The 17,974-nt window shown below is 32.5% G+C and overlaps 1 protein-coding gene and 1 pseudogene across 2 annotated transcripts in view; one reads left to right on the top strand and one right to left on the bottom strand.

Annotated features, from left to right (window-relative positions):
* Rpn2 (Regulatory particle non-ATPase 2) overlaps positions 1–17,974 on the bottom strand; it is a 492,767-nt gene that overhangs the window by 428,272 nt on the left and 46,521 nt on the right. The gene's annotated exons all lie outside the window — the stretch shown is intronic.
* On the top strand, positions 15,382–17,543 carry LOC149374655 (uncharacterized; annotated as a pseudogene).

The raw sequence follows: 17,974 nt of genomic DNA, 5'->3' as shown, positions 1-17,974 counted from the left end.
AAAGAAACCAGAAGAATGTCCGATAATATTAGCCAAGTTAAAGGGCACATTTTGGACACGTCTCCATGCTAAAAACCAACATGCCTTTACCACCACGAGAAAGAACAAACTCCACATACAGTGTGAACACACCGAACACAAGACACTGAAGGTGGTGGATTCTGGGGTAGTCAGCTTAGCAAGGGACTGTATAGCTCAAGCATCGGATACAAGACTGGATCCAGGACAAGAGGAAGGTGAAAATCGTATAATGAAGCTTGAAAGCGCAAGTCTAAACTTGAAGGATATACTACAAAAGGTGAAAGGGACTAAAGGAGGTATGTTATAGGAATTAATAGATGCAGTGGTAAAAAGAGACGAACTACAGGAACTCGATAACCAGAAGCATGGACTTGACGATAGGATAAAAACAGGTATTAAGCTAGCGGATATACTCCAACGGGCACGCTATTTAGTACAAACAAAGGAGGAATTCTCAAATTGGAAGGAATACGCATTGTTGGCAACGGAAATGGCACTAGGAGTGGCAGCCGAATCTTTGGGATTTTTAAAATGGGGAGGTCCAATAATACTTAAAGGTTTGAGAATGATTACAGGCGGACGGGAGAGGAACCGCGGAAACACTAACTCCGTACTACAAGACTTGTCAACCCAGAGGGCCATGGTTAATGCACGAGAGGTACAAGTGCTACTGGGCGAGCGGGTAGGATCAGAAGGCAGAAGACTACCAGCTCAGTTAACAACCAATCCGCAATGATCATTGAGACTGACGATGTAATAAAAAGGGTTATACATAAGATGTGTACAGATGAAAAAAAAAAAAATAATAAATAAATAAATAAATAAATAAATATCAAGAAAATTTTAATAAATAATAACCATACAAAGAATATAATCATACAAAAATAATGTAAAGAGAGCAGCGCAAACAAGAACAATTGTGTATACACAAATAATTCACAGACAACATAACACAAATATACTCGCACACACAAACCAGTATGGCCATCGAGGACGATGACCGCGTGGCCTCGGACGTGTGACGTACAGTATCTAGAACCTTTGTAAGTTCACGCCCAAGACTCACCTCTCACGGCGCATGAGCAGCGGATACAGAGTATGACGATCACCTTTCGGCGGCGGGCCAGAGCGTTATCAGCTCTCCCGCTCTCTCTCTCTCTCCGATCAGCCCCCGAACCTAACGACACGCACGCGACTGCTCTCGCTTTGAGACTCTATTAAACGAACATATACTTTCTTCCACGTGTATTCAATCCCCTTAAACCCCGAAACTCCACAATTCCCACGCAACAACATTTTATAAAAAAAATGTCAACTCGGTTCTTTTTACTCTAGTTTAACATCCCAAAATGGAATCCTCATGAGGCCTGATTTTAAGTACAGATAAGTCTATTCAAAGAAGTAATAAAAATAAAGAATGGTGCTTATACTCTTTGGCGCAGATAAATCTCTCTGATAGTAAATCACGATTTACGAAAATATATGTGAACAAAAAAATAAAATTTTTCATTTTCCGTGGGAAAAAACTGTATCTATGGCATAGACTGGTATAGCATCAACAATACTTTAAAGAGGAATGACAAGTCATAGAACATTTTGTTTACCATTAGAGTTAAACAATGGGAAAAAAATTGTTCTTGGAATTTGAATCTGAACAAAAAAAGTTGGAAGAAGTGGATCTAATTATTTGGGACGACGATTTATGACCAAAAAAAACGTCTTAGAAATAGCTAAAATAACATTACGTCATTTATGTGATACAAATGTCCAATTTGGTAATAAATTAATTATTTTTGGAGGCGATTTCAGAAAAATTTTTCCAGTTTAAAAAAATAGTAATAGAAACATGATTATGCAAGAAGGGATTCAATCATCATATCTTTGGTTGCTGTTTTGTATTCTAAAGCCTAATATCAATATTCGATAAATTGACTTAACATTTTCCAAATAGATCGAAAACCACTGATGTTTGTTCCGATATTTTTGGTAAAGATAATAACTTTTTTAATAAATAGCGTATACTCACTTCTGATAACGAATATACTTACTTTTTAAAAATGAAATTCTTACTCATGTAAAAGGAGAAATGAAAACATATTACAGCATAGATCATGCTATTTACAAGGGTGGTGATGAATCTGATAATGATATTTATATAAATTATCCAATTAAATTTCCAAACAATATTCGTGAAGGCTGGCCTAATCTCTCCATTTCTTATCGCCACAATAAATGAGAATATATATTTGTCTACCTACTTAAAATCTAGAAGGTTTAAGTTATTACTGTTAGGATAGTAATGAAAAGCTAATCCCCCACATAATGGACTATTGGTTTGTAGATTTTGACATTGCCGTTTCAATCTCGATGAATTTTCTACGTCAGTTTCTGGACACCTTAAACTGTATATTTAAGGAGTTTCGAGTTTTCTTTCAAATTTGCCTTCTTGCGACTACAGGCGGGCCGAAACTTTTGTGAAATCTAAAGGGTGTTTTTTGTTAACTTCATTTAGTGGTCATATAACTTGTTAGTTTAATTGCCCTGAACGAGACCGATAAGCTTAAGTGACAAAAGTTTTCAGAAAACGTGACTGCCTGGATACCTCGGGGTGATTTTTTTTGACCTGCTGTTGTAGCACTAGACTGATCTAGTCGAGGAGCTCTTACATAACGTCTCCTGGTGTTAAGTCAGATACGTTGACGTCTAAAGCGCCTTCTTTTCCTGCAAGGCTTAGTAGTTTTGGTGATCAAAAGTGGGGTTGATTCGTGACGCTTACCTGTTGGAGACTGCCCCGTTTGCTCAAGTTTATTTCTTCTTTATAGCTTCACAGTGAGGTTCAGCGCAGACCTCGGAGAGGATCGGTAAATCCTGCTTGAATCCTCAGAGTCGAGAGGGTAATGCAGAATCATCAGGAGTCTGGGTATCCAGCCTCGCAGCGTAAAACTTTTCTCGTGACGTCTTCTAGTTAATGACTGACTTAATTTTATAGTGGCCGGCTTTATATAGACTTTGAGTAGATAAATTGTTGCTGATAATAGTTGTAAAAATGTATTCATTGACAAGGTAAATTAATGTAAGATGGTCCTCACAAGAACCGATGAGATTGATGATTAATTGGGGAAGGTGAAGGAATTAGGAAAAAATACTTATAATAGGCTGTTCTGATAGGGTTGTTCTCCGCATAACCAACCGTTCACTATTGGTCGGAACGAGGGCCTAAACAATATTCGTGAAGGCTTACCACCACATGAGCTTAGTTTTAAAACTAGAGCAATTGTTGTGTTGATACGAAATACGAGTAGGTTATGGTTTATGTAACGGTACAAGATTACAAATTATAAAATTAACTAAGTACAATATCAAAGCCATAATTATAACCGGAAAAAAATTGGAAAGAAAGTTGTTATACCAAAAATAAATCTAAATACAGGAAATTCATTATTATTACCTTTTGTTTGATACAGAAAACGATTTTCTCTAGTCTTAGCGTTTTTAATGTTAATCAACAAATCTTAAGGTCAAAGTTTTAATAATATTGGATTGTATTTGAAAAAATCACTGTTTTTTCCTGGTCAACTATACGTCGCGTTATCAAGATGTAAAAATAAAAATGAAATTTATATTAAAAAAGAATGTGATTATAATTTAGAAATAGAAAATATTGTTCGGAAAGAAATTTTCGACATTTACTAATCTAAAGCAGATAAAAAAAAAAAAGTTCCTTAATATTAGCAAAAGTATAAAATTGTACGTAATATTCTCTCACAGTGGCTGAAGGGTGACTGAAAGGAGTTCTTTAAAATTATGTTGGATTATCCGGTTATTGAGTTGTCAAGGTATAAGCGGGGAGGGGAAGGTGGCGTTAAGGTACTAAACAAAAATTCTATTAAATCAATATAAGGTATTAACTGACAGTATAGAAATGTGCTAAAAAAATTTACAGCTAAGATAATTACTATATTCGAATGAGAAATAATAACGCGTAAATAGTAAAAAAGTGGCTGTTTAGAATCTGTAAGAGGGCTAAGAGGTTTTCTTAAAAAGCGTTCGGAGAGTTGAGAGTGGGGGTACAAAAGGTAATTTTACTAACAATCGCATGACTACTGATATAATTCTACTTCATTTATAATAGGCTGAAGGGAGTTCGTTAGAATTGTAAGGGAGACTTGTTGCGTTATCCGGTTATAAAATTATTAAGGGTGGCTGAGGAGGGGGGCTTAAAAAAATTTAACCCAATTAAAATAAAGTTAAAACTGGTAAAATTTTACCTTCTTTAGGGGGGGCTGAGGGGAGGCCGAAGGGGGTAGAGGGGGGTTATGTGGAATAACCTTCTTAAATCACTATGTGACATATATATATATTAGTTGAGATAAAATAATTGAACTGTAAAAGCACTTCAAATAATAAATTTAATAGCAAACTACAGAAATGACAAACAAAGATTAAATTTTACCATGGGATCTATAGGTTATATTTCATAACAAAAATCCTTTAAATCAGATAAAGATAAAGGACCTCGTACTCATCGCTCCAGTCAAAAAGTAGAAAAGATATCGAACTTCATCTTTGTTCGAGTAGCATGGATTTTCTTGCAGAAAACTAAATTTTAAGTATTTTAGTCTTGAGTTTTGGTAGATAGGGATAGCATTCTATTGATATTAGGCAGTCTAGTGAGAGGTGTTCTCGTGTTTCCAGTGAATGCAAATTGCACAGAGCATGCCTATGACAGTATTAATATATAAGTAGTATTTATAATATTAATACATATTGCAGGCGTACTGCTTAACCTACATTTGGCCAAAAGCCGAATAAAAAGTCAGGGTGGAGCTATCCTGAAGCAGGGCTTAGCCATGATTCCTTCGAGGTTTCTGAGTCTCAAGTAGTCAGGGCAGAAGTTTAAGAGTTTCACCCTATTAATATCTTCTTTGAAGCTTTTATGTTTGAAAATTGCATTAATGACGAGTATGGCCAATATAATGGAGTTTAGGTCTTCACATTTAAGTAGATATTTATGTTTAGTTCGGATCAAGATTTTTTTATATGAAGATAAAACAGCTATGATTGGTGTTAGTGTTCGAGGTCTTGTCACAAAGTTTTAGTTCATTGTAGAGTTTTTTAGGTTGACGTAAAGGGTCCATTTTGAGAATTTTAAAGCACCAGTTTTAGACTCTTCTTGACACTGGAGAATCTATGCTAGTGCTACCGGTCTCAAATCTAATAACAAATCCTGATGTGTAGTTTGGTAAGTAAAGTAAGCACTTGAAAAAAAAGTGTATGGATTTTCTCAATATCTTTTATGTCAACAAGACCCCAGATTCCTGAGCCTTATGGTGCGACTGATACAACCATAGCGTGGAAAAGCTTAAAACCTGAATCCAAGCTCGTATTTTTTTTTCCAAACAGTAACTGCCATACTGAACCCATTGCCACTTTCTCTATGGATAGCATTCAATTGATATTAGGTTTGAAGATACCTGAGAAAGAAAGTAGTACCCCTAGATATGATAACTCTTTCATTTTTATGATGGGGGCATAATGTTGAATATTATAGCCAGTGTTAGTAATATCTTGGAACTTTTTTTGAAGTCCATGACCACTGTTTTTCAGTATTTACAACTAATTTCTTAACTTGGGTGTATTTGGCCAGTGTGTTAAGGTTGAATTGAAGATCTACTGGGTTTTTGGCTAGAAGAGTGAGATAATTTGCAGAGAGGAGTATATCTCCACAATTTGTGATATCAATATGCCCTTCGTTAATCAAAAACTTTATGTCATGCAGTAGAATTGAAAGAAGGAGTGGGCTCAATGAGTCGCCTTGTAAGACATCTTGGATTATCTGAATTTTGTCCATGAATGAACCATCAGATAGGTGAGCTCTCAAGTGGGTGCCATAAAACGTTGTAATCGACTGAGTCAAACGCACGTTTAAAATCGATAAAAGCGGCAAACAGACTACCCTTGGGCTTGGAAAGCTCCACAACTATGCGAGCTTGCAGTGAGAAGATGTGATCTTAAGAAGAGCGGCTTTGTCTAAATCTAGCTTGACATTTGGAAAGGATTTTATCATCCTCGCACCAGTTACTGAGACAATTTGTAACCACGGTTATAAATACTTTCCATATTACGTTTAATAAAACAATACATCTGTAGTTCACTGGGTCTGATGGGTCCCCTTTTTTATGTAAAAGACTAATCTTAGATGCACACCAGCTTTCTGGGACCACACCAGTATTGAAAGTCTCATTAAAAGTGTCCTTGATAAACTTGAACCAGTTGGTGGAAAGGACTTTAAGAAATTCTACTGAGATGCCATCTGGGCCTGGAGATTTGCCGTTGATTATACTTGAAATTGCTCTATGCACTTCATCTGGACTGACTTCAGCATCTGGAGTAGGGTGTCTACATTTCAATGTAAGAGTAACGGTTGGACTTTCATGAGGAGAAAATATCTTTTTGTAAAATTATTCGATTTCTTCTTGGGAATTGGGCAGGAAAGAGTTTACGGGGCCTGAGTCTTTTCACAGCTCTCCAAAATACCTGAGGGCATCGTGCAGCAATTAGTTCCACCTATTGTTGGCTAATGTAAGCCATTTTTTTTTCATTATGTAGATCCATGTAGTTCTTCTTGGGTTTTAATTATTCTATTAGTAAATATGGTCCAAAAGAGCGTATCGACCGCCACTAAATGTTTTTTTTAATACTTGTTAGCCTCCCTGAAGTGCTTATTATACCACGGTACTTTTTTTGCATTTTGCCAGTACCCATTTACATGATCCAGTGGTGGCAGGTTATCTCTATATTCCTATAACATAGCTAGGTTCCATTTGAGTATTTTCTTGGTACTAGTTTGGTCGGCTTTTAACGTCAAAAAGAGAGTTAGATTATCTTGCTTTACATTCATTGAGTCTCTTATAGCGAGGTGATCCGAGAAACTAATATACAAAACTGCAAAGCTCCTAAGCTCATGCAAGCCATTTTAATTTTCTAATATATTTTCCACGATGCTTGTACCTGTTCCACTAAGAAAAATGAAGTCTCCCTTCTTCCGTTCAAAACAACCAGACTAAGACTGCTCATTCTCTGTGATAATATTTTACGTTGTTTGTTTAATACAGTATTAAGGACAGTGCGAACGTCTCTGGAGAAGATTTTAGCTAGTTCGTCGGGCAGTTCATTCTCATTTCGCATCTGAACAGAAACGCCTGAAGGAAAGAAACTAAAAGTTATTTTTTATGTTGAAAAAAAAAACACTTTAAGTTGTATCTAAGTAGATTAAACAGTTATCTTAAAAATCGTCATGTTTATCATGAATGTTTGCATTAATTTTTTATATGAAATTGCAAACTTTTAATTGCGTCATAAAGGAATGTAAGTACTGGTTGAAGAAGATATGTTTTTTTAACCTTATTTTCAAGTTTTTCCGTTATGTTAAGAATGGAACACGGTATTTTAAAAAAGCGTCTTGGAGTAAGTATTCCACTATATTTAAACACAATTGAAAACTCGATTGCCTTTTTTTGATATCCACAGCTTATAAATATAGTGCTCGTATATCCATAGAAATTAAAAATTAAAATTGATTTGATGTACCGTTTGAACGACATTGCAATAAGTTGTCTGTTATAAAAAAAAACTTCTGCGGATATTGTAATTCTAAACTCGTAAGTCAAGTTTAACATTGTTGTCTTGAGATTGTTTTAAAATTTTTAAAAATATCAATTGTTTACAGGGTTTTAATTTTTTTCGAAATTGAAAATTGCAATTTTTTGTTTCTTAAAATCATGACTTAAGCGTACGATAATTTATTGTGATTAGAATTATTTCTGTACTAATTTTCAAGAAATATCATGGAAGCGCACGGTGGCTTAGTCGGCTAGGTCGTAGATCGGCATGCGGGAGACTGCGGTTCGATTCCCGACCAGTGTACCTTTTTTGGGCAAGTATCTCTGTGAATTTTCACATGTGCTTTTTCACCATGCAATGCTCCTCGAGGAGAGTTAAGCGACCTCCTCGCAGCAAAAAATTGCCTAATTTCTCCCTACCTTTCTCCCAGGAATAAGAGGCCTCCCACATCCCTCTTCTCTTTTCTCTCCCAAGTACTAAGTGCCAAGAGTAGTGCCCTTTATTTGAGCCAGACGTAAAGCACTATGACAAAAAAAGAAAAAAAAGAAAATTCATTAAGTAGAACTTAAAATAATTAATTAGTGTAAGAAATTTTTATAGTTTTATTATCTTAATATTAACTGCCTTGATTAATCCATCTTCTACAATACAGTGGAACTTAATTTTTTTTGCTGTTCTACATACATTCATGATGAATAAAAATTTTAAGATGCAAAAAAAAATTTGTTAATATCATCCAGTATTTCATCGAAAAATCAATTTTTTAACATGTGCTTGGATTTTTATCGTCGAAAAATAAAAGAAAAACCAATCTAGTGATTTTGTTTTACAACGGATGATAATTTTCTCTCTAGTATAATATATTACACACGAATACAATCAATATTGTTCATCGAATTTATAATAAACAACAATTTATTAAATGATTGTCAATTGATGATAAAAGTAACTTGCGCCGCATTTATATAATCTTCGTATGTAGAAAACACTAATCAACTGTAACAATTGCTTGGTTTTTTACTCAATGTATAATATAGGTTATGAATTACAAATCCTTCGAAGAAAATAAAAGTTTTACAATTAGATCATTTTAAATAACTAGCTGGAGAAACAAATTTACTAAATAATTAGATATTTTATAAGGTGAAGAAGTATTGCCGCTTGTTATTACTATTTCAAATAACTGATAGAGCCCAAATTTTGCAACATAATTAACAAGTCGAATAGAGGAATAGAAAATGAGATAACGGATAGTTGGTACGTATCCGAGTGATTAATCATTATAGTCTTATTGTTAAACTTAATGGTAACAAATCAAGGAATTGTTTAATCAATGTAAAAGCATAATTTACAAGTAGGTTTCATAGTTTTTGCTCGTTATAAATAATTATTGATTATGGGAATCACGTAGTAACTCAATAACTGTTTTTTTTAATTGTTTAGATTTCGTTAATTTATAAAATACATGAAGATAAAAGATAGTCGAATAACAGACACATCAAGATGTTGAAATGCGTTAACCTATCATGTTTTCTAAAAAAACTGAATTAGAAAGAGACATTCCCTTAGGATCTTAGATTAACAAATTTTTAAGAATTTGTAAAATTCAACTTAGTTTGAACTAGAGTATTGTAAGCATTACTAAACAAGCGGATTTCAATAAGACACAAGCGTGCCTTGAGTGGTGTGAGCATTTCTCGAAAGTTTGCAACGTTGCGTGCAACGAAAATAAAAAAAAATTTTTTTTTTTCAACTAAGATACTTTAAACGCTTTAACAAGAAATAAAGAAGGCTCCCATCGATTTTGAGATCATAAAAATGTACTCTTCTCGCCATATAACAGTTTCAAGATTAATTCAAGTGTAAAAGCGTAAAAAATGCGGTAAGTCCTTTAAAACTATTAAAGTAAGGTTCATATATTATATATAAATCAAAATAACTCTCTGTCTACGAAATAACTCATAAAAACCACCAAAAACAAATAAAGCTCTTAGCTATACTACAGTCAGGATATAGCAATGACCCATATAATCCAATATTCCAACAAAGTTAAAGTAAGCTGTATACGCATGTACAAATGAATTAAAAATAAAAAATTATCCGTAACGAAACTTTATTGTTACTGTTAGTACAATGAAAAAACTAAAAATAAAAATTCCCCGTCTTCTAGAACTTAAAAAAATAAATATTTCATTTCAGAAATGACCGTAACAAACCAAAATTTCACGATATTCTAATTCAAAAAGCTGTACGCCACCAGAAATGGCAGATAGAACAAAATAATCGATATGAACGCACAATAGTTAGAGCAATATTCGTCTTTCAACAATTATTATTCATTAAGTTTATCATTAAAAAAAGACCAGAAAATAGCTGAATTTCAAAGAAATCTGATATCATAAGCTCACGACACAGATAATAGCAACACTTACAGTATATTCATAGGTACGCATAATAGAAATGTGTTTTAACAATTTTCGTCTTCCGTAGTTATTGATTTCAAGTGTTATATTGCGAGAATGACCGAAAAATGTAGAAACTTTTGTTGAAGCACAAATAGTCCAGGCACGTTGAATATGGAGAACAAAAAAATGTTATCCAGAAACCTACAATTTTAAATGGTTAAAAGGGTTAAAGTCAACATATAAAAATTGCGTTATGTGCCCAAGAAAGTTAGGGGATGATTTTAGGGGTTGAAAAGGGGTAAAAATGTATATATCTCGTGTTTTTAGCAATTTCAAGCGAAATTTGATGTCTTACTAAAAGATGTTTAATACAAAAGTTGTGGATCTTGGAAAAATGTATAACTTTTGTGTGGGTCATTTTTTAATATAACCTCAAAATTTCAGAAAAAAATGCAAAAAATCAAAAAAAAATTTATTTTTGTTTTTTACTTGTCACTTTCTCAACAATATATATTTTTTAACCAAACTAGCTGAAAGTACTCCTTTATATGTCTTAAACAAGAACAAAAAATTTTAGATTGAAATATTAAAAACTGTTAAAAAGATTCATTTTTTTCGATCCGAAACACGTTGTTTTCAAAGTTACATTTTACTACTTACAATCATCGTAGAGAGGTCATATAGGGCTCATTTTTTTCGTTTTGACGTCTACTTTTCAATGAAATAATAAAACAATACAGCTTCTATTTAAAAACATGTCTAAAATTGAAAAATATAAAAAATTTAATTTTGCAAAAACAAATTTTTTGGTTATTGTTAATAATTTGTTATAAATAAGAAAAATTTTCAAAATTAATAAGACCATTGAATTGTACGGAAAAAAAACACGAAGAAGCACATGTTTTACTATTTAAATACATTTTTTATTTTTGTACAGTACTGCTATAAATATTGTAATAGCATATTTCGTATAGTTGAAAGATGTCATGTAAGTACGTACAACGCCATCAACTTTTACTTTAATAAGAAAAGTTCCTCATGTCTCGCAATGAAATGAATTAATTTAATTATTTTCTACATATTTTAATAATTAAATTGTCTTCTAATTAATTTTTGTACAAAACTATTTAAAACACGCTTTTAAATAACTGAATGATTTTCTAAAGTGAATTTATCTTACATCGAATTTTATATATATTGTACATTTCATTTTGTCAATAGAAATTTGAATATACATCAGAGCCAAATATTAAAATCACACAAAGTTAAGTTGGTTGTAAAATAAATTTTATAAAACATTTTGAAGTAAAGAAAGTTGAATATGTTTTTGGAAGGAACCTCTTATTCGTTTTGGAGCACATATACTGTTATATGTAGGGGACTGGAACAGGTGTTACATCTGTAGAAGAAGGACGCGGACAGAAGGAGAGAAAGAAAAAGAGAGAGAGAAAAAGAAAAAAAAGAGAGAGAGAGAGAAAGAAAAGGCCGCGCAGGCAAAACGGAGCAGAAGGACGCGTACTCAGATCGGAGCACGTGGCTCAGTAGTCTATGTATAGCCAGCAAAGAAAGTACATTTTTATTGAGTTCTTCATTCAATAAATACATAGTTTTTGTTAGGTTAATTGAAATTTAAAGAAAGTGATTAATTTTGTTTTTCTTTCCCTTGATTTCGAATAGTTATTTATGATAAAAATAAACCTAAGGTTAAGTTCCTGTTCTCGAAAACTAAACATTGATGTAAAGTGAAAACGTAAGTCAACTTTCTCTTTTTACTTTTTAAGTTGTGTTAGGTGACGACTTGCGTAAATCAATAAATTTTTATTTTCATTTCATTTTATCCTGTTATATTTTATTTCCAATGATAAAATTTTAAGACTCTTTACAGAGTCATATACAACGTCGCCTAACAAAGCTGACTGTGTACTTCGTGGCTCTTGGAAGTGTCAAGTGACAACCGAAGCGAGCTATGAAGCCTAAACACATGAAGTCAGCAAGTACCCATAGCAAGTAAGACGAAGAAGTTTTAACTAAAACTTCGTGCAAGGTGGATTTCTTCGCGCGGCGTTTTAGTTAGTAGCCCGCTGCCGCTCATCAAGTGCAGACGTAATAACTAATTTTATAAGATTAACCAGACGTTCCGTCTTTTTTTTTTCTTTTCTGTTTCCTTTTATATGTATACTAGTAACATAAAATAAAGTGACATAAAACTAATTGGAAAAGGAATATAAATTATTATAAAATAAAAAATAATAAATAAATAAATATTAAAATAAATAATTATAAATCGACGGAAAGAGGAAGTACAGGTCATCCGAATTAATAATTAGCGGAAAGAAAGATAAGTTACTCTGGATATTATATTCAACACTCTACTTCTTCCTTCCTCTTAATTTTTCTTAAACAAACAAATAGTTGGACTATCTGCTGTCCCACAGCTTGTGAAGGAGCGTGAGACTGTAGTCCACAGTTTTTAGTTTTTGGTTTGAAGCTGAAAACAAACTTAAATGACATTAAACGTTATTTAACAAGTTGTATTTGAATTTTTTTAAAATATTTATGGTAAAATATTGTTATTTTTATAGAATATAATTTTTTGTAATAAGGGGTAAATGCTAAACTAATGAGAGTTTTGGGACTTCATTCAATCAAATATTTTCATTTTCATGTTTTTATTCGTCAAAATGACTACAATATTTTTTATAAAGTTGTATTTGTTTGTATTAACTCTGCTTATGAAGACTATCACGTTTGCATTTAAATTAACACAAAAAAGTGTAACTTTTCGTGAGATGGATTGAAATTGGGTTACATTCAGAACCACGTGTAAGAGTTTCAAATATTTCTATACCTGACATTTTATCCAAAATGGCGTATTGTTGTAAGAGGGTTGTGTTGTGGCATGCTACATGCCGCTAGGATCAGGATCACATCATTATTTTATTTAAAGAATATATATTTATTTTAAAAACCATGCTATTTTTAATCAGTAATTCATTTATGCTAAGTAAATTCTATTCAAAAATAATTTTGATTATGACGTTTTCCAATATAACTTTTATAAATATTTATAACATTTTAAATTTTTTAACAAAAAATATTTTTTGATTTTCTTTGAAACATTTATTCAGTTGTTATTTATTGTATGCCAGGGAATTAGGGGGCTAAATGTGTCTCTTGAAATTTTTCATAAGTAATTACAATTTTTGTATTAATCATACCATAGTACATACAACAATTATTAATGAAAAGTATAGAATAAAAGTATAACAGAAAGTAATTTTTGACAAATAATATTCATATGTTTTATAATATTTTTTGATACATTCATAAATTTGAAACTATTAGTTTAGTTTAATTATTTAATAACTTATTGCTGTTACTATCTATTAATATATATTTAAAATGACTGTTCTGATGATTCGATTCTTGCGTTAGCTTATAATTAACCGCATTATAACCAAACTTTTTTAACTATATATTTTATATAACTACTTTCACAGAATTATTATAAGTATGGAGGAATCTACTTGCATTATTTGTAAAGAAGCTGGAGGATCTGGTCTGGTCACTATCAAAACTAAAGCTATATCTAATCTGATCGGTTTAAGTAAAAAAAGAAGTGATAAAAAATATTTGCAATGGGAGAAGTTGACATCGGCAACTGCTCACAGAAGTTGTTCGCATGCTTACAACCGAGAATCTTCGATCGTTGCTGCTGCAGCCGAAATAGCTAAGAAATGCGTTGAAGGTAAAAAGATATCGAAAGATGCTCTTCATTTCGATTTTAAAACTCTTTGTTTGTTTTGAGGCAAACCTTGTGATGGACAAAAAGATTGAATAAAAATGATAACAAAAACTGAAACAGTAGAAAAAATCGTAAAAGCTTTGGAAGAACGAATAGACACTGATATATTTCACAAAAATCTGTCCGCGCGTTTGAGCAAGCATTCAGATTTAATTAATTCTATGTAAATAGACGCTCTACTGAACTAGACTGTCCCGCCTCGTAAAGTACAATAGACTTTATTCAATACGCAACTAATTATATACAAAAAATTAAAGTGAATGTCAATTTTCCCTGAATGAAATCAAAGAAGGATTTTCTGGTATATTTCCAGATATACAAACTATTACATCAAATCTAAACAAATCTTATCCTAACGATCAAATCGAATTCATACATTTAAAAAAAAATATCATGATTCTTTTTCGACATAAAATTAGTAAGCAAACTCGGAAAGAATAGTACGAAAATCAACAAAAAGATCCCATGGATGAGCAAAAAAGAATAGTTACAATGGCGGGAAAAATTATTTTAGAGGACATTCGTAAAACTGTTTATGATAAAAATAATCACAATTTGCCAAAGTTTAATGATAAAAATGTCTATGGTGGTATTCCTGAAAGTTTGATAGATTTACTTGATACTGTTGTAAAAACTCACAAAAGTAAAAGTAATAAAAATGCATTGAAGTGGATAAAAAGAATAGCTACAGTTGCTCATGGTATAATTACATTAGCAACGCCCCGTTCATTTTTATCATCAATTTTACTCGGTCTATCATCGATGATGCACAAAAACTGCGCATCGAAAGGGATACATGGATTATCGTATTTAGGATTGTGCGCACCGTACAAGGAAACTTTACTTTTTCAAGCATCAATTGCAGATGACGCTGATAATCATACTATTTCTCCTGAATCTTTTATTCAGTTTATATTTGATAATTTTAATCACGACACTTGCAATCTTGATGGAAAAAAAACGATCCATGTAATGGGAGGTGTTATGGGTGTAACTCCGGCATCATCAGTACATACGAAAAAAACTATTGCTAGACTAAAGAACATTCCACCTTCAGATGTAATTGGCAAATTTGGATTTTATGAATTAAAACATTTTGAAAAGAAAACTGGAGGTGAATTGAAAACAACATTTATTAAGAATATATTTGATGGCGAATCCAATTATACAAGACCAAAAATTAATATAGAAGATTTTACTTGGCTGTATTCAAAGTATGCAAATAAAAGTTCAAAGGGTTACGGCGGATTCATGGAAGATTTTCATATAAATTCTGAATATGTACAATCAAAAATTATTCCGCTCCCCTTTGTTAACAATCCACCAAATAACTACGATACAATTTTTACTGTTTCGGTAAAAGCATCTGAAGAAAATAAGCGGAACAGTCCGGAAGACATTTGCTTTGTTACATTTGATCAACCTTTGTATCAGAAATCGCGATATATTCTTGCATGTGTAAATCCAAAAGATGGCGAATTTGGTTAATCGAAGGTTAGAGTACGACTTGGTGGCTTTCACATACTTATGTCATTTCTTGGGGCGATAGGTTTCATAATGGATGGAAGTGGGCTGAAAGAAACTTTTTTTGTAATATATGCTGAAAAATCAGCTGAAAAAGCACTTGTAGGACATGCGTATGCGAGAGCCATCAGAGCACACTTTTTTACAACTTACTACAGTTGCTTTGGCTTACAACATTTTTGAATTGCTTGAGTTAACAGACGAAGAAAGAGAAATATTTGAGACACTCTTGCTGAATTTAGGCTCAGAAGATTTCGTTGAAGATATTCAGAAAGAAGAGTTTATTGCAGTGAGGAATAAATTTATGAAGCAAATTGAAAAGTTACAAAAAAGAGGGCCCACTGCAGAACTTTGGGTTTAATACTGGGATATGGTTATCAATCGTAAGAGATTTTACAAAAGCAGAACGCTCGGGTGATAGGGAGTTACATTTGAAATGTACGAAATGGATGCTTCCATACTTTCATGCCAGCGGCCACAATAATTATGCAAAATCTGCTCATTTATATTATCAAGATATGTCACAGTTAAAAGGTGCAATGGATAAGTATCAGTACGAACTATTTACAACAAAAAGCTTTTTTACAATTAGACGCACTGACAAGTTTTGGTCTGGAGTTTGGACAGACATGATTATAGAACAAGTATTAATGCGATGCATGAAGAGTCAAGGTGGACTAACACATGGACGTGGAATGGCTGATAGTGTTTTAACAAAGTTCATATTAACTATGATTGTTTTAGTTGAAGTTTGTAATGAAATGGAAAATTTCTGCAATGTTTCTTATTCAACTTCTAAACAGCATGTTGATTTCAGGGAGTCGAGAATTGCGAGAGATGCTGCAGATCTTGAAGAATTATTGGTCTTTTTTAATATGCACAATCCTTTTCCAGAAATACAACATCTCATGTCTATATTTTCTGGAATTGTCGGTATCAACTCTACTAATGATCATCGAGCATACGATGTAGGCATGAATTCTATTACATCAATAATTAGTCAGAGTTTTGAAAGTGTCAAGTTTACTCGAAGTAACAAAGTTTTATCTCTCAAAAGTGTTCAATCATCAGTTAAAGTAGATAATGAGACAGTTCCAATAAATCCATTATTATTGTTTCAAAAAATATGCCTTAAGATCAATAGTAAAGATGACATGAAGAAGCATTTAAAATACGAACTCGCTCCATATCCACTATCACTTGTTACAGAAGATGGCTTTAGAAGAAATGTAAAATCGCAACTTTATAAAGAATTTACAAGCATTGATGAATTACCAAGTACGGAAAATATAGTGCATGTTATCGATGGTGGATTTTTGTTGCATAAAGTTATTTGGCAAAAAAATGACACGATTGAAGTAATTATTGATAAATGTTTGACTTTTCTGTAGAATCATTACGTAGATAATAGTTGCATAGTATTTGATGGTTATCCAGACAATGAGGCTGATAGTGACAATTCAACTGCATCAACATCTGCAACAAAAACAGCCGAACGCTTGAGGCGAAAAATTAATTCTAGTATTCCTTTATTTAATATTGAACCACAGACAAAAATAAAGTACACACAAGAGAAGTTTTTATCAAATGACACAAATAAGAATGCATTAATCAAAGAGTTATCAAAAGCATACAGATTTGCTGGATTTTTAGGTAAACAAGCTGCTGAAGATGCAGATACGTTGATCATTAATACAGCCATAGGAATTGCCGAAAAAAGTAAGATCGCAAATGCAGAAGCAGGCGTCATTGAATATAAAAAAACGGTTGTTGTTGTTGGTCAAGACATCGATCTTTTGGTATTTTTGCATCAGTTCAACTCAAAGAAATCTAACATTTACTTTTTGAAACCAGGCACAGCCAATGTTAGCGATTTAATTTATTCGTCAAACAGTTTTAATCATGATGATTTTTCTTCTATTGTTGCTCTTCTGCATTGTTTTACTGGATGTGATACAACATCCGCTTTTGCTGGCAAAGGAAAAACAAGTTTTAATTCGTTGATTAATACTCCTGAGTTAAAAGAATTAGCACTGCCCTTTTATCAAAGTAATTCAGATCCTAAAGTCATTGCTCGAAATGGTTGTAAACTGATTGCATCGATTTATCGATCAAAAAAATCTGAAATACCACTGGATGATTCAAGATTTACACAGTTTAAATGATTAACTGCAAAGTCGACTCTTAAAGTCGAAAAATTACCCCCTTCTGTTGGAGCAGAAATTAAACACTCGTACAGAGTATACTTCTAACTACAAATTTGGCTTGGACATACATTAAATGCAACGAAATGGGGCTGGAAACAAGTGATTATAAATAATACAAAAATACTTATGCCACATTATACAGATGACTCACTTATTTCAGATGAGTTACTTGAGATGATTTATTGCAGTTGTGAGACTGGATGTGAGAGATAGATGCGGTTGCAGAAAGCATGGATTGCGATGCACAAAGTTATGCACAAAATGCCATGTTTCTGAAAGTTGTTCAAACGTTGAAAAAGTTTCAAAAGATTTAAGTGATTTTGATGAAATTTATGATAATTCTGATGAAATTGAACAACCAAGTATTATCTTAAACTCAGAAAATCTTG

Source organism: Copidosoma floridanum, unplaced genomic scaffold (assembly GCF_036245765.1).
Source record: "Copidosoma floridanum isolate Cflo_tuat_1 unplaced genomic scaffold, Cflo_Japanese_pri ptg000016l, whole genome shotgun sequence".
Taxonomy (NCBI): Eukaryota; Metazoa; Arthropoda; class Insecta; order Hymenoptera; family Encyrtidae; genus Copidosoma; species Copidosoma floridanum.
This window is presented reverse-complemented; position numbering and strand designations above follow the sequence as displayed.